This window comes from Sapajus apella, unplaced genomic scaffold (genome assembly GCF_009761245.1).
Source record: "Sapajus apella isolate SASKATOON/1434 unplaced genomic scaffold, GSC_monkey_1.0 scaffold6, whole genome shotgun sequence".
In the NCBI taxonomy this organism is placed as follows: Eukaryota; Metazoa; Chordata; class Mammalia; order Primates; family Cebidae; genus Sapajus; species Sapajus apella.
The window spans coordinates 18,261,598-18,277,495 of NW_022436946.1; the positions used below are offsets into that span (position 1 = coordinate 18,261,598).

General features: G+C 41.7%; 1 long non-coding RNA gene across 1 annotated transcript; it reads right to left on the minus strand.

Annotated features, from left to right (window-relative positions):
- Positions 1 to 9,417: 9,417 nt before the first annotated feature.
- On the minus strand, positions 9,418 to 10,052 carry LOC116549028. Its single transcript, XR_004267675.1, has 2 exons — positions 9,927 to 10,052; positions 9,418 to 9,630 (listed from the first exon to the last, which is right to left on the minus strand). It is a non-coding gene; the product is annotated as an uncharacterized LOC116549028 (long non-coding RNA).
- Between the last annotated feature and the right edge of the window lie 5,846 nt (positions 10,053 to 15,898).

Below are 15,898 nucleotides of genomic sequence, written 5' to 3' on the forward strand. Positions count from 1 at the left end.
CCTGACTAATTTCTTGTCATTTTAGTAGAGATGGAGTTTCACCATATTGGCCAGACTGGTCTCAAACTCTGACCTCAGGTGATCCACCCACCTTGGCCTCATAAAATGCTGGAATTATAGACGTGAGCCACCTCACCTGGCTGCATGTGTGTTTTGAAAACAAAACATATTCAATATTATGATAAAAGAGTATAGTCGGAAAGCCAAATAAAAGTGCTTATTTTGAAATTTCAAATCGTTTCTTTTCGGGTTTTTTTTTTTCCAGTGGGGGCATGGATTTTGAGACATTGAGAAATGCTATTCAGATTTTATTTTTCTTTTTGCTCCTTATGAGAATTTGCCTGATGTTCCTGGCAGAGCCAAGGTCTGTATTGACAGTGGGTGTCAAAACTCACTGGGAAGTTAAAAATCACGTATGCTACCAGCTTCTCAGGGTGCAAGGGGGGAACCAGTCTCCATAGGATCTATGGCCCAAGGCACAGGAGCTCATGGCATTTGCCTCCACCCTTCCCTTCCTCAGTCTGCCCGTTTATGGAAACCGTAATCTCAATGCCCATGGTGGCACATAAAGCTCAAGTCATGTGCCTAGAGAGGGAGTGGAGGGAGCTCTGGATAGGTCTGGATACAAGGAGAGTTGCCATCCTAGGATGGAGTGATTTTCCACACCAATCTCCTGAGAAAGAAGAAGGAAAGAGAGGGATGAATGGGAGGGGATACTTGGCCACTTTTATCCCTGCGGGCTTACTTAAGCCTTTTGCTAAGTAAACATAGAAAAATACAGTGAAACCAGACTTCATTACTATATCCAGAAAGTATTTTACATGATTAACTGCTTTTTAGTTTCCAAATCCTGGAAGGCAATGCTGCAGAATACACTAACACTTCTCAGAAAGCCCATAAGAAAGTTAAAAGTACATATGTTAGTAATATCAGGAAATGTTAACGCATACGTGTTATAATGGTTTTTGTTTCTTCTTAAAATTATTTAATTAATTAAAGACAGAGTCTTGCTCTGTCGCCAGGTTGGAGTGCAATGGTGCAATCTTGGCTCACCACAATCTCCACCTACCGGGTTCAAGTGATTATCCTGCCTCAACTTCCCTAGAAGCTGGGACTACAGACAGGCACCACCACACTGGGATAATTTTTTAATTTTTAGTAGAGATGGGTTTTTACCGTGTTGGGGGCCAGGCTGGTCTGGAACTCCTGACCTCAGGTGATCCACTAGCCTTGGCCTTTCAAAGTGCTGGTATTACAGCTATGAGCCACTGCACCTGACCAATAATTCTTTATTTTAAATTTTTGTGGGTACATCACGTTGTAACGTTGGTCATTCCATACAGAGGAATAAAGATGGAAGTCTTAACTATCTTTATCAGGGTAATTATTTGGAATTGACAAAAAGGATAATGAATTGGCCAGTTTCTGTATCTGAGATTTCCTGAGTATTTGAAATCATTGTTGGAATGAATGGTGATTCCAGAGAAGTGAAGACTAAAGATTGTATGGTCTCTGCATTCTCTACTCAAAAACGGAGCACTTGCTTTATGTATACCTGTCTTTCAATGACCCTGAGGATACCCAGCTTGAGAAAGTACAGATCTGAGGGTGGAAGTCTCCCTAGCCAAGGCCACATTGGTCTCATCTATGCACACGTTAGCCTAGACTCTGATTTCAGAAACAAGCTTCTAGGTTCCATGATCCCACCATTAACCAGCAGATGCTGAAATTATAATTGCTATATTAGGAATGCCTCTGATTGGCTTAACGCTTTACCTATAAAATTCAAATATACTTAAGAGAGATAATAGAATATATTCATCTTGTATTTGTATTTTAATGGAGAGAAGTTTATTACAGCTCAGGAACTAGTTTCAATAAGTGCAAGGAGAGAGGATGAGGGCACTGAGCATCTGAAATTACTGTGACAAAAGAGGGCATGCACAAAGGGCACTGTGGACTATGAAATCAGTTCACTCATTTATTTCCCAGCACCCCCCCACTTTTTTTTTGAGACGGAGTCTTCCTCTGTTGCCAGGCTGGAGTAAAGTGGCGTGATCTTGGCTCACTGCAGCCTCTGGGTTCAAGTGATTCTCCTGCCTCAACCTCCTGAATAGCTGGAACTACAGGTGCATGCCACCACACCCAGCTAATTTTTGTATTTTTAGTAGAGATGGGGTTTCACCATGTTGGCCAGGATGGTCTAAATCTCCTGACCTCATGATCCACCCGCCTCGGCCTCCCTAAGTGCTGGGATTACAGGTGTGAGCCACCGTGCCGACCTTCCCTCCCTTATTTTATCTCACTTTACCCCTGACAGCATTCCCCTTTTGGGGTAGCATAAGTTATATGGATAAAATAAAGAGGCAGAAACTTGCAAAAAAAAAAATGGTAAACCGGGATTCCCCATGTGATAAGGCAAGTGGAACAAGCTGGAACATCCCTTGCCCAGTAGAGGATAAAGAAAATTCACAATAGGAATGGCGTTGTGGCTCACGCCGGCAATCCCAACACTCTGGGAGGTCAAGGTGGGAGGATCACTTGAGGCCAGGAATTTGAGACCAGCCTGTCCAACATGTTGAGACTTCGTCTCTATTTTTAAAGAGAGAGAGAGAGGAATGGACAACCAAATACTGCATGTTCTCACTTATAGGTGGGAGCTAAATGATGAGAACACATGGACACATAGAGGGGAACGACAAACATTGGGACCTTTCAGAGGGTAGAGAGTGGGAGGAGGGAGAGGATCAGGACAAATAACTAATGGGTACTAGGCTTAATGCCTAACTGGGTGATGAAATAATCTGTACAGCAAACCTCCATGACACAAGTTTGCCTATGTAACAAACCCGCACTTGTACCCCTAAACTTAAAGTGAAAGTTAAAAGAAATAAAAAATTAAATTAAAAAGTAGAGAGGGGGGAACACACCCTTCCTATTGTGGAGGAGAAAACCCACAATAAGTGGCTAGGCACCCCTGGAGAAAGGTGATACAGAAAGCACCTAAGAACACATGCAGCCTGTGTATAAAATGATGTTCCCTATTCCCAAGATATTTAGGTAGGCCTGCCACGTCCCAACATGCTCTCTGCCCCTACCCTCCTAAGCCTGTCTTGTCCACACCCTTACACCCTAGAGTGTGCTCTGCCCCAGTGACCCTTGAGTTCCTGGGCCATCCTCCTGGGACACTGCTTTCAGAAAACTGTGCTCTTATTTAGTATCAGCGGGGTGGCGGTGGGGTGGGGGGTGGTTACCCAGAAGGCTTCACCAGGACTAGCAGGTCAGAAACAGGCTGAATCTCACCAGGCTCTTCAAATGCTCACAACTCTTCAATCTTCCTACTCTATGTCTACCACCACCATCAAGGCTCCCATGCCCACCTATTTCTTATGGGTGTTTATCCATGACTCAGACAGATAAAAATTGGGAGCCTACTACATGGCCAGCTCTGTAGTATATAAATGGGACCAAAATGTAGACGGAACCAAAAAAGACACAAACCCTTGTCTTCCAGGCATTATATATAGTTTATGGAGGATGCAGGCAATAAGATAAATAAAACACATAGTAAGCAGTAAGCTGTATGGAGAAGCATCATGCAGGGAGGGGAAGAAGACATGTGAGGGGGAAGTGATTGGATTTTAATCATGATGGTTAGGAGGAAGTCTCACAGAGAAGGTGACATTCAAGTAAAGACCTGAAGGAGGTGAGGAAGGATATCTGGGGGAGAGTGTTGCGGGAAAAGGGACCAGCAAGTGCATAGCTGAGGCCAGAGCCTGCCTGGCCTGTCTGAGAAATGCCCAGGGGGCACATATGGTTGGAGCACAGTTAGTGGGGAGGAGATGAGAACAGATGAGATGGAAGAGGTAATGTGACTAGGCCACGAAGTTGAGTTTTTATTTTTGGTAGAGACAGGGTTTTGTCATGCTGGCCAGACTGGACTGGAACTCCTGACCTCAGGTGATCCGCCTTCCTTGGCCTTTCAAAGTGCTGGAGTTAAAGGTGAGAGCCACTGCACCTGGCCAATAATTCTTTATTTTAAATTTTTGTTGGTACATCCTGTTGTAACGTCAGTCATTCCCTACAGTGGAATAAAGATGGAAGTCTTTACCATCTTTATCAGAGTAATCATTTGGAATTGACAAAAAGGATAATGAATTGGCCAGTTTTTATACCTGAGATTTACTGAATATTTGAAGTCATTATTGGAATCAATGGTGATTCCAAAGAAGTAAAGGCTAAAGATTGTATGGTCTCTGCATTCTCTACTGAAAAACAGAGCACTGGCTTTATGTAGACTTGTCTTTCTATGACCCTGAGGATCCCCAGCTTGAGAACGTACAGATCTGAGGGCAGGAGTCTCCCTAGCTTCTGAATGAGGGGGGCGACAGTTCTCACCAACCTCTCCCTACTACTGCAAAACCCACAGATGCTGAAACACCATCATAGTACACTTCTCTGGGGAGCCAAGATGATTGTATATCCTTTTCTCCAGAAAGCAGTCAAAGAATTTACTATAGGCACCTAGATGCTCTGCCCTGTTTGGAGCCACTGTCAGTTTCAGGCACAATCCTTATGTATTTCTTGATCCCCTAAATGGCAGTTACACTGCTAGGTTTGTGTCAGGAATTGGGTTTGCTCTCAGCTGCTAAGGAGATATATGTTTGTGGGGTTTTGTTTGCTCTTGGCTTTTCAGCCAATCAAGAGCAGAGGAAGTATACGGAAAAAAAAAATACAATCAGAGATGTAGGCGCTTTTGGCCGGACACGGTGACTCACACCTGTAATCCCAGCATTTTGGGAGGCTGAGGCGGGCAGATAACTTGAGGTCAGGAGTTCGAGACCAGCCTTGCCAACATGGTGAAACCTCGTCTTTATGAAATATACAAAAATCAGCCAGCTGTGATGGTGAATGCCTGTAATCCCAGCTACTCAGGAGGCTGAGGCAGGAGAATAGCTTGAGGGAGGCAGAGGTTGCAGTGAGCTGAAATCGCGCCATGGCACTCCAGCCTGGGTGACAGAGACTTCATCTCAAAAAAAAAAAAAAGCAGAGCGAGAGATAGGTATTTTTTGCCTATCAGAGATATGCCACTAAGAGTATCAAGATAAGTTAATGAACTGTGGAAGATAGGGGAGGAGGTGATGAATTCAGACGGAATACGATTCATTTGCATCTGTTACAGGACATCCCTGGTGGCTAGGTCAGCTATATTTGTCCCCATGCTGAAAAAATGTGTGCCTCTTGGTGCGATTGTTATATTTAGATAATTAAGACTTGCTACCTTTCAAAATATTTTAATCTATTTTTTATTTCATAGCATCCAAATGTCATTATAATATCATAATGAAGAGAAGATTTTTAAGGATAGGTCAAAATCACACAGATTGAATTCAAGAGCAGAAAACATTCAGCAGAGACTGGAAATCAATGATTCTAACCCCACTCTACCTTTTTAATTATGACAAAGACATTTCATAAAATTTCTCTGCATTAAAAGCTACTGCTTAGAACACTTATTCTGTGCTGGATACTGTAGTAGGCATGTATTAACTCATATAAAAAATTTCTAGAATATTCTATTTTTATACCATTTTATAGATTTAAAAAATTGATGCTTAGAATGTTTAAGAAATTTGACCAGGACTCCCAAGCACTGCCCGGTGTTGCTATGAGCAACTGGCAAAGGCACCAACTTTGCAGAGGGAGGCTTGGAAAACACTACCAAAATATACTCAAATCTTAAGACACAATAAGCAGATGGATATCATTAGAACTGCCTATGCTGTCTAATCTGGCTTATTCCCTGATGGATTTCTCTGATGAATGAGGGATGTGCTTTCTTTAGAGAGCCAGATGTAAGTTAGGCAAGCTGTAGGAAATCTTGGCTTGTTCAGATTTTCCAGGCCTGTCCATTGACCTGGCAATCTTGTAAAAATAGATACAGACACATGATTTCACTTTTTCCATATCTGAGTCCAGTTCCAACCAAGGAGTTCAAATTTTTGTGCTTAGGAGAACATCATGGAAATAAGCCAAATGAACTGTGATACTCCCAGCTTGCACTGTTGGTCCTACTCGAATTTATGCAGCACTGCTCCTCTGAGATTTTGTTTTCTCTTCCTTGAGATATGCAGAAAAATATCCATAGTAATGAAGTAAGTAGAATATACACTAAGGGTCTTGGTCCATTCTTTTCTCAACCACAGTGGAGAGAGAAGAAATGACCCTAAGGCTCCAGAAAAGCTCCCCACTGGGGACACTAATCAGTCCAGAGGCACATCATTTACTTTCCTTGTGTTCTGGTCAGTCAGGAGTATGAGAAACCACCTTTGCAAAATTGTGACTGAGACAGTGAAAGAGATCTAACCTGACTCCATCTTGGTTGTAACCTTTAAGCTGTCTTTGTTCCTTCCTGGGTGTAGACTGAAGTAACTTTGGGAGGAACTTAGTTTATAGTTTAAAACAAAGACAACAGTCCTTTCCCAAAACAAAGCTCCTTCTTGCCTGGGGACTTGACGGCCTTTGTAGGACAGCCTACAAGATTAGAAATTGTGGTTTAGGAGTCATGCAGCTGGAGCCTACAAAATTCCAACCCTCACTAAACTGTTCCTCAAATCAGAGCTTATTTTGCAAACCCTGCAGTTGATGGATCAGCTGACACCACCAGCTTGATAAACTCGCTCATCTGGACTTATGGTGCCAACCCAAGAACTGACTCAGCCCAAGAGGACATGATTTCATCTGCTACATAACCAATCAGCACTCCTGGCTCACCAGCTTCCTCTCACCCACGAAGTTGTCTTTAACAAGTCTGATCCCCAATGCTCCAATGCTTGGGGAAACTGATTTGAGTAATAATAAAACTCCAGTCTCCCAAAAAGCTGGCTTTGTGTGAATTACTCTTTCTCTATTGCAATTCTCCTGTCTTGATAAATTGGCTCTGTTTAGGCAGTGAGCAAGGTGAACCCACTGGTTGGTTACACACACACAGATGCCAAGTATCTAAAAATCCAAACTCCCTATGGTTTTGGTCACAAGATCCTCCACCTACTTTCCCCCACCATTTCCATGCTCTCTTGTTTCATTGCTATCTACTTAAATCCACAGCATTTACAAAAAAGTGGCTCTCTCTTCACAAGTGTGTGGCATTCAAGGAAAGTTCTCTATTACTTATTTGTGATTTTTATAAATGAAATAAATGCGTTTTCATTGGTGTATATTGCTATTCCAGAAATGCCTGCCATGTGAAGGGGCAATGTATACATTTATATATGTAGATATGTATAATATACATTTATTATCTTTATAAGATATATTAAAAGTCACATGCTTCAATCTTTTTGAAACCTCATATTTATGAAGCATATAATTTATGACAAAATCACTTTCTAATACTGAATTCAAGTTGGTAAAAACCTGTAGTGAAACAACGTGGTGATGAGATTTGAAAACCTCAAAAAACATTTTTTTATTTCTAAATATTTTTAGAGCAGCATTTCTCTTGAAATAAAATATTCATTTTTAAAACAAGTATCTATTAATTTAACAAATATTTATTGAGTGTTTGGTATGTGGCTTGTCCACCTACCACCTGCCAGGCAGGATGCTGTGTAATAGAAGTACAATGACAAAAAGGCAACCCCTGCCCTCATGGAGTTTAGAGTCCAAAGAATGCTGTCATGTGGCAGATCAGAATCAAAGAACCACACTGATAAATACATTATAAGCTAATAAAGACTATGAAAAATGTCCAACGATCACTAATAATTCAAACCATTTAAATGTAAATAATTTTCACAATAAAGTATACTAGGGTGCGTATAAATTGATGGTAAGTATCCAACTGGTTATTCAACAATTCCATTTAGATGTCTAATCAGCATCTAAACTTCAGTCAGTGTGTCAAACCAAGCTTCTTTCCTCCTATCCTTTTTATCTTTTTATTTTTATTTTTATTTTTTTTTTTAGAGACAGAGTTTCACTTTGTCACCCATGCTGGAGGGCAGTGGTATGATCATAGCTCATTGCAACCTCAAACTCCTGGGCTCAAGGAATCTTCCCACCTCAGAGGCATAAGTCCCAGCTACTCAGCCAAACTAATTTTGTGGCTTTTTGTAGAGACAGGGTCTTGCTATGTTGCCCAGGCTGGTCTCAATCTCCTGAACTCAAGGAATCCTCCCTCCTTGGCCTCCCAAAGTGTTAGGATTACAGGTACAAGCCATCACCTCCTGTCTCCTCCTGTCCAATTTTATCTTTTCAGTTGGTTAGGGCAAACTTAGTATCATCTTCACTTCTCCTTTTCCTTCAATCCTTATATCCAATCCTTTAGCAAATCTGTGGCTCTCTCTTCAAAATACATGCAGAATCTGACCACCTCCCACTACCACCATTGATATCACTGAGGTCTGGATTATCAGAACATTAATGGTGTTACATCTTGCCTGGATTTTTGCAATAACCTCCTAAATGGCTTGCTTCCTTGCTTGCTTCTACATATTCCGTCTTCACAGCCTGTTCCCAAAGTAGCTGATGCAGTGAGCCTGCTAAAAGTCAAGTCAGAGTGTATTACTCCTCTGCCAAAGATGTTCCCACCTCCCTCCCTTCCACCTCCCATTAAATTCAGAGTACAGTGACCTGCGTGTTCCTATACAAGGCCTATTCCATTCTGACTTTACCTCTTGCTCCTCTGTCTCTCACTCCCACTACGCTACCATCCTGGCCTCCTTGCTGGTCCAGGGACTTGCCAAGTACATTCCTGCCTCCAGGCCTTTGCTGCCGCTGTTCTACTTGCCTGGAATAGCCTGAGATATGCTTGGCTCACTCCCTCCTCACCCAAATGACCCCTTTTTAATGACGTTCGCCCTACATTTAATGGGATGACCTCTTTCCACCCTCACTGCCCAGCTCTCTGATTCCTCTTAATTTGCTCTCCTTTTCCTTTTTCGCCTGGCACTTGGCACCTGTTATCATGTATGTAATTTTATATAAAATTATATTGTTTCTTTGTCCCTTTCTCCCACTAGAATCTAAGCTTCATAAGGGCAGGAAACTTTGTCTTCATTCACCAATGTATCTTAGGCGCTTAGAACAGCTCTTGATATATATTATGTGCTCAATAAATATTTTGCAAATAGATGAATGAAAGTTGGCAGGCAGTGTAGTGGAGTGGAAGAGTGCAGGCTTTGAGTAGGCAAACCTGAGTTCAAATACTTGCTCTTGAGTCCGGTGAACTTAGGTGAGTTACTGCTACTCTTAAGCCTCAGTTTCCCCAATGTAAAAATGTAAACAGTAGTGTCATTGTGAGAATTACATGTGAAGCACCTGGTGTGGCACAGGCTCTGTAGGTGTAGTTATTACCAATATCACAATATTTTATGTGAAATAGTTTAAAAAATGCTACATTTTTCAAAGAATATTCTAGAAATCACAAATATAGTTTTAATATTTAAAAATTATTTCTCACTTTGCCACCCCAGCTACTACCCAAAATGTTAAAGCTCATTCACAGCATCTGTTCTTCTGGATTCTTCTGTGGGAACTTCAGCAGTTCAGTTAGTTACAAGAATAGAAAGCACCCACAGCTGAAACACACAATTCTCTAATAGCGGGAGCTATTAACATCATGAACTCCTAAGGACAACAAGATGGTCTCATTAATAATAGTCAAAATTAGAAGAATAAAGAAGACAGGCCCATTTCTTGGGGCAAATAGTATAATTTTGGCAGATGACAGAAAACAGAGCAAAACATTCCATTTTGCTTTAGACCAAGAATGGCAGAACAAACATCAGTGAGAGGATATAGAAGCATCTGATGTGTGAGCTTGTAGAGAAAGGGATGCTTCTCTGAACCATGTTACTCCCACAAATTAAAGTGGTAGACACCCAGGGAAACTTCTCTTGCATCTTGAAGCCACCTTTAATTACTTTTGAGAAGTGAATTGAGGCTGGGAGCAGTGACTCATGCCTGTAAGTCCAGCAATTTGGGAGGTAATTTGGTGGATCACTTGTATCCAGGAGTTCAAGACCAGCCTGGACAACATGATGAAACCCCCATATCTACTAAAAATACAAAAATTAGTTGGGCATGGTGGCATGCGTCTGTAATCCCACCTACTCAAGAGGTTGGATCATGAGAATTGCTTGAATTGGGGAGGTAGAGGTTGCAGTAAACTGATATTTCACCACTGTACTCCAGCCTGGGCAACAGAGCAAGACTCTGCCTTAAAAAAAAAAGGAAACGAATTGAGATATATTTGCTGAGAGACAGATAATAGTTGGACAGCTATCATTAAAATTTTTAAAATAAATTGCACATGCTATAGGTTGGCTTTAAAACATATGTTAAAACCACTCAGAGGGGATAACAGAAACCCATGTAATCCATAAAGTCCAAGTTTATTCATTCATTCAAAAGTCACTTACTTACTACCATGTACCAAGCACTCAGTAGATGCCTTTTGAATGAAAAAAAAAAAAAAATCTGCGCCCTCATGAAAATAACTGTATTCTTTTTTGGTAGCTAGTACATAAAGGCAATGCCATAGCCGGAGTATAGCTGAATCTCCGATAGCATTTGACAAAGGCTTTTGAAAGACAGTAATAAAGTGGGTATCTTCAGAACTGACTGAATGACAGCTCCCTGGCCAGTGCATGACACAACTTGTAGGAGACTCTTCTGGCTTATTTATAGATCAGTGGTACACAGAGTGAGCCAAGGAGGTGACTTTTGTCTGATATTGAATTGGTCTATCCTCTCATAGTTATAAAGAAAGACCTGAGATTGGGTAATTGATAAAGAAAAGAGGTTTAATTGGCTCATGGTTCTGCAGGCTGTAGAGAAAGCATGTCGCTGGCATCTGTTTAGCTTCTGGGGAGTCCTCCAGAAAATGACAATCATGGCATAAGGCAAAGGGGAAGCAGGCACTTCACATGGCCAGAGCAGGAAGAAGAGAGAGACGGGGAGCAGTGCTATACAGTTTTATACAAAGAGTGATAAGCGATAAGTGGGTTATCTCGTAATAACTCACTCACTCACTACCAAGAGAACAGCACCAGGAGGATGGAGCCAAACCATTCGTGAAAGACCACCCCCATGATCCAATCACCCCCACCAGCCCTACCTTCATCACTGGGGATTACAATTCCACAGGAGACTTGGGCGGGGACATAGATCCAAGCCATGTCAGCTATGTAAGAGAAGTCCTATTCAGAGAGGATCCAGAGGCCATTCCATTCAGTGGAGGTCCCGTCGCCTGGAGTATTGAATTCGGTTCCTGGAACCACAATTGAGATGAAAAGGAGTACTGTTAAGTTTAAGACAAGGACAAGATGCTGGGATGGAGTTCAGAGAGGGTCCTAGGAAGAGAAGATGAAAAGAAAACCCCAGGTCCTTGCCCCGAGAGAAAAGAAGATTTGGGGATTCCGTAATGGCTGCCTCTGTCTTAGAAAATGTGCTGCAGGGTGGGGTGGAATGGGAGGAAATGGCTGGGCAGTTATTGAACATCTCTGAGTCAGGAGCTCCTTGAGTGTACTATCTCATTTAATCCTTATATTTAGGTTTTTTTGTTTTGTTTTGTTTTTGAGATGGGGGTCTCACTCTTTCACCCAGGCTGGAGTGCAGTGGTGTGATCTTCACTTATCGCAACCTCCGCCTCCCAGGTTCAAGCAATTCTCCTGCCTCAGCCTCTAAGTAGCTGGGATTACAGGCATGTGCCACGACGACCAGCTGATTTATTTATTTTCTTTTTTTTTTTTGAGACAGAGTTTCGCTCTTGTTGCCCAGGCTGACATGCAATGGCACTATCTCGGCTCACTGCAACCTCTGCCTCCTAGGTTCAAGCGATCCTCCTGCCTCGGCCTCCTGAGTAGCTGGGATACAGGCATGCATCACCACACCTGGCTGATTTTCATATTTTTAGCAGAGACAGGGTTTCGCCATGTTGGCCAGGCTGGTCTTGAACTTCTGACCACAGGGGATCCACCAGCCTCAGCCTCCCAAAGTGCTGGGATTACAGGCATGAGCCACCATGTCTGGCCATATTTAGCTTTTTAATGTGTGGTCTCTGATGCATGCAAACACAAAACATCTCTTTTCGAAGTATGCCAGAAACACTGATGGACATCTCTGCTATGTGGCCAGTCTCATCTTCCCAGGGCTCTGAATGACCACTTTTGTATAATTAATTTTTCTTGTTTGTAAAAGTTCTGAGCAGTTAAGGTCAGAGATGATTCAGAAGAGAAAAAACAAATAAGCACTCTATTCTTAAGAGCAAAAGTTTAACTAAGAGGCAGAGGTAGAGAGAAACTGCTCCCTGACGTCACAGAGGACTTTGTCATCTGAAAGGACACACAGAGTGTAGCCTAAAATGTCACTCGTAGCTACCCAATCTCATATAAACGTATACTGATCACATAGTACAAGCCTGTGCAAAGGACATGAGAGCTGATTTCATAAATTTCAAAATGTCTGGTTCACTTTGGAAGTGAGAAAAATTGGTATGCCTATGTGGGAAAGTCAGCTCAATTACTCCAGTTCAGTAAACATTTCTGAATCGGGCTCTTATTCCTTTAAAAACCATGCTTACCTACAAATTAGTTTTGGTTTATAGAGGCCCTCCTTAATAGCAATGTTCGTGAAGAAAGGAATCCTTTCAGAGAGACCTCAGAAAATATGTAAAAAGGTTCTTTGAAAGCTATCACATGTTGAAACTGACTTTTAATGAGTTTCTGCCAGCTGCAGTGAGCAATTTAAGTAGATTCAATGACTTTTCTTTAATTTTAGTATTTAATCGTTCATTTTTCCTAATTATTCTTAAATAAATATTCTGAGCTTTCTGGTGTTCCCTTTACAAAGAAACTGTCAGTGTAAGAGGCAGAATTCTTTTTGCCTGGTAACTTTTTAAAACAGATTCTGCACATCTGAAGTATAAATGCTAAAGAGAGCCATAGATAAAGCCGTAAGAAAACAGACCAAGAAAAAAAAGATGTCAAAAATGTCACTTTTATTAAACAGCTGTTTTAAATATCATGTTTGGTTCCTCAAGGGTGAATGTAGTGATAAATAATAGAAAAAGAGTAAAAACAAACAAAATATACCATGACAGAGTAGAAAGGCACTGTGTTTTACTGAAGAAATCACTGCCCAGATTACCCTGTTTTGGGGGCGGCTGGAAATGGAGAATCACATTCCCAAAGCGATGGATCCCAGGATCCCAGTCATGTGTTCTTTTTTTTTTTTCCTTTTGAGATGGAGTTTTGCTCTTGTTGCCCAAGCTGGAGTGCAATGGTATGATCTCGGTTCACTGCACCCTCTGCCTCCTGGGTTCAAGCAATTCTCCTGCCTCAGCCTCCTGAGTAGCCAGGATTACAGGCATGCACCAGCATGCCCAGCTAATTTTGTATTTTTGGTAGAGACGGAGTTTCTCCATGTTGATTTAGTAGAGATGGGGTTTCTCCATGTTGGTCTTGAACTCGCGACCTCAAGTGATCCGCCCGTCTCGGCCTCCCAAAGTGCTGGGATTGCAGGTGTGAGCCACCGCGCCTGGCCTCCAGTCATGGATGATCCAACTGTTCCTCCTCCAGCTCTCAAACTGGAATCAAGTAAATCCCTAACTTCCTCGAGGCTGCTCTTTGCTAATGCTGGCTTTTATTAAATATTTATTATATGCCAGGCATGGTACTAAGCACTTTAAGTTCAAGATTGGACTTAGTCCTCACCGTAGTCTGTGGAAGTGTATATTATTTTTATTCCCATTTTACAAAGACAAAGACTAAGGCTTAGAAATTCTGCCTAAGCCTGGTAAGTGGTGACTCAGTCCCAGAGCCCTAGTTCTTCACCGATACACCAAAATGTTTTTCTCTGCCAAAGTGCTTCCACCGAGGCCAGGTCCATGGATGCCTGAACTCAGTTAGTAATATTCTAAAGAAAAAGAAAGTCCCAGGTAAGAAATGAGTCAGTGGGCTCTACAATGTCTGTCCACTAAACCAGAGGAAACCCCTGCCAGCGGTAATCATAAGCCACAGGTGTAAAATCAGATCTTCCAGCACATTCCCCCACAGCCAGAGCCGCAGTCTCAGCCTGGCAGAAGAGCTCCAGGCTGGCCGAGGAAGCACTGAAAGAGAGAAGAATCTTGCAGTTTTCTGTTATTTCCATTTGTATTTTTTTCCGATTTCTGGGCTTTGTAAATCTGCCAGAAAAGCCTGAGAACAGCCTTAGGGCCCCTTTTGGCAGCACCCCTAGGAGTTGTTAGCCAAAAGCTCCAAACTCCTATGCTCATCACTGAGACTTGTCTGTTGGGAGTAGCTTAAAGATATTGTTTCAACCAAGATAATTAGTTTAGCAAAAGAGAGCCATTGTGGTTTAGAGAGCTCACCCTTGATTACTAGGTCACGATAAGGGTTGTTCTCGGCTTTTCTCCCTCGTGAGACCTTAGATAGTAGAGTATTTTCGACCTTGTGCAATAGATATCCTCCTTTCCATTGACAATAATTTGGACAGGAAGGGGAGGGAGGCAGGAAGCAGTGAATATCCATTGTACCAATTTTCAGCACTCGAATTTACACCATCAGCGTTCACATAAACCACAGGCATTTACCCTTCTGTGGAGTCAGCAGGAAACTGTGACATGCCTAAGGCAAGCTATGGCCCTCTTGGAATGCACAGAGAATTTTTTGTCCAAGTAATTTTATGACAAAAACTAGCCAAACCAATAAAGTTCGTTTCTAAGATATTTTTCTCCTTTCTTACCCTTAGGCATTCCATGCATAATCATTGCAGGCAATTTAGAAAATGCAGGTAAACAAAAAGAACACAAGAAAATTAAAACCACTCGAAATGCCACTATGCAAAGGTTATTATCATTAATAATTTTGTACAGATTTTTCCAAACTTGTTCTGTTCAAATACAAACAAACAAAAGTCACCTCTTTTTAAAAATAAAATTGGATCACATTCTACCTATGGCTTTGTGACTTGCTTTTTACTTAACAACATATCGAATACAATTTTTCATATAAAAATAGAACTTTCTCTTATTTTACTGCTCTATCAATTGCAATATATGCTGTCATCGTCTGTTAATCAGTCCACTATGTCCAACATTTACATCGTTCCTCACTTTTCACTATTACTTTAAGCAACATCACAGCAAGCATCATTCATGTGTTTTTGAGCATTTGCCAATTATTACTTCAGGATAAATTGCCAAAGCTCAAACCAGCTTGTGATTAAGACTTCTGAAACACTGCCCTTGTGAACGATGGTATTCAGTAACAGTTTCACCAGCGATGTTGGAAGCACCACAAAGCCCTTCTAGAGGAGCAGAGCAAACCAATGAGCCCCAAAATAAGCCCAGGAGAGGGAAGAGGCAGTTTCACTGCTTTTCCAGGAGACCCCCCACACACGGGGACTTTCACAATTCATGGATGATGATGTAAACAATTGTTACTCTGTTGCCACCACCCCAAACTTGTAAAACGAGGCAGTAACAGGGATTATCATCCCCGAAGAGTGGAGGGTCCAGGGGTTTTCTGAGAATATGTTGCTAATGCTGAGGAAGCAGAGCAAAAGCCAGCCTTGGGTGTAAAAGCTTATCGGCAGTCATTGGTAAAGCCGATGCTTCAGAGATGCAGAATTTGTTTATTAACCTAACACTCAAATTGCTCTTATGTGCAAGCCACTCTCCTAACTGCTTTATAACTTTTAGATTATTTAATTCTCATAATAACTCTATAATAAAGCAGATACCATTTTTATCCTAATTTTCACAAGAAGAGGTTAAGTTGCCTGTTACAGTTAGCTCTAGAGTCCATGTGTCTAACCACAAAGCAGCATTGCCCATCAGAGGATATCTCTAATCCAACTAAGAGCATCCTCAACTACCCCTACCTACATGGGG